At 31.6% G+C, this 5,000-nt stretch overlaps 1 protein-coding gene and 1 long non-coding RNA gene across 13 annotated transcripts in view; one reads left to right on the top strand and one right to left on the bottom strand.

Moving 5' to 3' along the window:
• Nucleotides 1–5,000, bottom strand: part of LOC145297766 (uncharacterized) — a 704,274-nt gene that overhangs the window by 325,538 nt on the left and 373,736 nt on the right. The window lies entirely within an intron of this gene.
• The window catches only part of LOC145297807 (uncharacterized), a 325,339-nt gene that overhangs the window by 5,912 nt on the left and 314,427 nt on the right, over nt 1–5,000 (top strand). The window lies entirely within an intron of this gene.

Here is a 5,000-nt window from a genome sequence, read left to right as displayed (position 1 = left end):
TATAGTTGTACGTATATTCAATCTCTAAATAAATGTTTTTTTCTCTTTTATGGCTCACATACTCTCATTCTCTCTCTCTCTCTCTCTCTCTCTATATATATATATATATATAATATATATATATATATATATATATATATATATGTATATAATTACAGATACCTATGCTCATAGATTCATAGATTTACTTACAAATAGAGCATATATGTATACGTGTATGTATAAACACATGCGTATTGCAAGTAAGCTTATTGCATATAATTTTATTTTTTCGTAATGCAAGTTTGTTTACGAGACAATTTAATTCATTTCAATCCAGATTAGTGACAAAAAAAACGCAGCTTAGTGCCAGCGGCTGGTCGATTCCGCCTTAGCTTAAACGGATTACCTTAATCCGTTCAGTTTATAAACAAATTGACCGTTAACTAACGAAAAATGTTACTAATTAATTTCAAATCATGTAAGGGTGGGTGGATAGCTTAACGAGCGTTAAGTCATTATTTCATACAATACCTTAGATGATTGAACTAAACATATGTTTAGTTCAATGCGATGATATTATCTAATTTTATGAATATCTATCTTCGTGACTAGGCCCGTTCATGCCTAGCAGTATTTGTGTATCTAACCATGTAGATGTTAAGAGGGCATCCATCAATCTATCCTTTTATATCATAGATAGATAGATAGATAGATAGATAGAATATTATATATATATATATATATAATATTATATATATATATATATATATATATTTATATACATAAATATAGATTTATATATATAAATATACTAGCATTTCAGCCTGGCATTGACCGGGTGTTTGAAGGTGTATGTTAAGCAAAAAAAAGTGTTAGTAGAAAGGCAGGCTCGAACCCGTACCGCAAAGGAAGAAAAGAGCGATAAAAAACCTGACATCTTTGCTGTTACGACCACCGCCAAACCGGAAGTGACGTAGGCTTAAATGAAGACTAGACAATCGAAAGGAGAGGATGACTTTCGAAAATATCGGCGAAAAAAGCGACCCACCTGTAGAAAGTGTCTAGTTGAAGCTGAAGATATTAATGTTTTTAGTCAATTTTTCGATATTTGTCGTCTGAAAGGTCGAACTTTAAAACGATACTGATTTTGTAAAAATTCGTCCTCTCTGTCGAAAGTTTTGGCAGTCATGCAAACATACATATATGCATACATACATTTATTTATTGGTAACTAAAATTATTCGACCCAAACCGATTAAAAAACGTGCCCTATCTCTGAATACATTTTATGTAAAATTTCAAACGTTTATACCAGAAAATCTCTGAGTAATTTGGTAGATACCGCAGAGATAATTTTTTTAAAAAACTTTGACCCCTATAATGGTCCCTTAAAATTTATTGTTTTGGGCTCAAATCAAGTTATTAAGTTTGATACATGGCCAAGGAACCTATATCTAAAATTTCAATTGTTTATACCCAAAATTGTCGGAGGAGTTTGGTAGAATTCTCAAATGTCACATCGTTGAACTTTGACCCCTTCAACAGCCAAATTTCTGGCCGAGATAGAATTACAACGATTTTCCCAAATCTCACTAGCTTATATATCAAATGTCGAGTCTGTAGGCTTAAAAGACTGAGTTATTGCGTAGGGAAACGGACACAGACACACAGACACATACAAACAGACAGACACTTTTATAGTTATATAATTATATTATAGTTTTATATATATAAATATATATTTATATATAAAATTTATATAATATATATATTATATACCATATTTATATATAATATATATATATATATATATTATGTATAATATATATTTTAATATATGTAGATAAATATATATTTTATGTATATTTATATATAAATATATATTTATATATAATATAAATATTATATATATATTATGTATAATATATATTTTAATATATGTACATAAATATATATTTTATGTATATTTATATATAAATATATATATTTATATATAATATAAATATTATATATATATATATATATCTTTGAGATATATCTTTTTTTGTTTAGAAAGACACCACGTTAAAAAGAATATACACAAAAGTATTTACTTATTTTCAAGATGTTGATCTTTTATTGGTAACGCTTTGCGGACAATTGTTTCATCGACCGGTGTTGGTATACAAATATATAACAGTTCATCGGTTATAATTTTGCACAACTGGGCTTCATCAGTGCGTAGGAAGAAACAATATTTTAAAAGTCTTACCACGCATGAATAAAACCGTGCTTAAAGCGGGTATTCAAATTTTCTTATTAACAACGTATTTATAAAGTATTAAACGTGTTTTATCTGCATTTAAAATGAAACACACTTGCCTTGCAATGCAATAATTCCTTGAGTGTATCAATTTAAAATGCATATATATATATATATATATATATATATATATATATATATATATATATATATATATATATATAAGGAATGAAAAAATACCAGCGGTGGTTGACGTTATGTCTTGAGAAAAATAGAAAAACCGAATGAAATTATTAAAATAATCAACGTTTCGTCCTTATTTCAGAGGACATCTTCAGGATAATTGAAATAAAAATGTAAGAAAAGAAAAAGTCATAGATCGTGCAAAAAAGACAGTTTTTGAATCTTACCCATGTCGGGAAGGACAAACATATGTGTGCGTATGGGAAGGTTGGGTTGTTCGATGTCTATATATACACTTTTAAAAATGCGTTAAAATAAATATGTATTTTTTTTTTCTTCACTAAACTTATTCATTTTGTTGAAATATTAAAGGAAAAACGGTTAGCCAGGATTTGTTTTGATATTTTGTTCTTTGATTATTATTTTCCCTATGCTAGGGGTTAAATGGTAGAAGCCTTTTCTTTGCGTAATAGTATTAGTATTCAATATTAGTGCTGATTCTAAAAGTCTTCTTTTAGCTCTATCTATCACGTATTTAATAATTTTCGCTTGATCTAAATTAAATGAGTGATCGTGTTCGAAAATTGAAATTAAGACTTAACGAGCACAGAAGAGATATAAGGAATGGTAACGCCCTAAATGCACTCTTTTGCCATTGTGCAGAACGCGATCACTCATTATATATATATATATATATATATATATATATATATATATATATATATATATAATGAGTGATATATATATATATATATAATGAGTGATATATATATATATACATATATACATACACATATATATATATATATATATATATATATATATATATATATATATATATATATATATATATATATATACTACCATGTTTTTAGTGGAAAAGCTTCAAGGAAGCACGGGCAGACGGGCCACAAACTTTTATAATTTTATACATATATACATATATACGTACATAAATATATTAACAATGCTCTTGGTTATTTTTGGATATTGACTGCTCAGTGCACGTTTTTCTCCTGACAACCGCATGCACATAATTAATCACGCCAGTTGACTCAACGACATTGCACAGATTAGCACAAGTAGAAGAGTAATGAGCCATTGATAATCTACTCATTGAAATCAATCTAGTCAGATGTTTTTTTCCAGCCACCCGGGGTAAATGCAGTGCACTAGCTGATCAGGCTTATGTTATAATAACGAGAACGAATTTAACTCTCATTAAAATCCGTCTCAATTTCATTCCAAGCGTCTTTGAACCAAGAAATAATCCCTTAAACATATATTTTATACAATAGCCGTTTCTTACCACAATTTGTTTGTATATAGGAGTCACCACTTATCAAGGTTCGAAAGCTACTCGAGGATAAGGGTTACTGAAACAACAGCGTATAAATAGTAAATAGCGGAAATGGAGTAAGAATAGAACATTTAGAAAGGAGTGGTCCAACAAGAACTTGTTTACATTAATCTTGAAGACAACTATATTGTTATCAGCTTGAAAGCAAGCCGGAACAGAAATTCAAAGACGGCCAGTTCTAGGAAAGAAACGTTGTTCATGGAATTTGCGTTTAGATTTAAGCACATATAGGGAGTAGAAAAAAATAGTTGATGGGTGTTGTAACTAAACGAGTTTGTTTGTTTTTTACACGGTGGTCACCACTTATCAAGGCCCGCAAGCCACTCAGGGATAAGGGTTATTGCAAGTACTGTACTATAGTGTGGAGATTTGATGAAGTGTTTACTTAAGGGGGCGGTTCATTAGGAATTTGTTAACGTTGGACTTGAAGACATCCAAGTTGTATTCAGGTGGGAAGCAGGCAGACGGAACAGAGTTCCACAGGCGTGCAGTTCTAAGAAAGAAGCTTTGTTCATGGAATCTACGTTTTGATTTAGGCACAGATAAAGAGAGGGGGGAAAATTTTCACAGTGGATTCAGCTAGAGGGGTGTTTTTCGTGAAAGATTGGCGAGGGGGGACCAGAGATTGGAGTTCAGACGAGCACCTGCCATCCTGCCATGGAAATAACGATAAAACAAGGATGTCCGCAACGTCTCTTCTGTGGGAGAGAGGTTGCAGGTTAGAGAAAAGGGCATCCCCCACTAAGCCACGAAGTCTATTTTGTACTCTGTCAAGGCAGGATAGGCCTTTTTTTAGCAGCTTCTGCCCAGATATGACAGCAGTATTCCATCTATTCTATCTCATTGATTGTTTATTGTGAAAGATTTACGAGTCGGTCCATAGATTGAAGCTCAGACGAACGCTTGCTATGAAAATATCGATAGAGCAGAGACAGGCTTTCAAAATTACAAAAATTTCCTTTCTCCATTAGCGTATCTTACACCATCTAGATTTTCCAGTAGGACACCATTCGCCAATGTATGGAGTAGTGTTGTCACATTTGGGCTGGTGCATCTCCTACTAGTCTCTCCCTCCTAGACAGTGTTAAAAAGAGAGTCGCCAACCTAATAGATCCTGAACTGCCATCTAAGCTTCAACCTCTGTCCGATCGACGAAATGTTTCATCCCTCTGCTGGTTCTACAATTGTTTTATTGGTGAATGCTCCGACGAACTACAAGCACACGTGTGGTAC

This window comes from Euprymna scolopes, chromosome 2, assembly GCF_053919585.1.
Source record: "Euprymna scolopes isolate OS-2025 chromosome 2, ASM5391958v1, whole genome shotgun sequence".
Lineage (NCBI taxonomy): Eukaryota > Metazoa > Mollusca > Cephalopoda > Sepiida > Sepiolidae > Euprymna > Euprymna scolopes.
The sequence above is the reverse complement of the archived record's forward strand: the minus strand, read 5'-3'. Positions and strand labels throughout refer to the sequence as shown.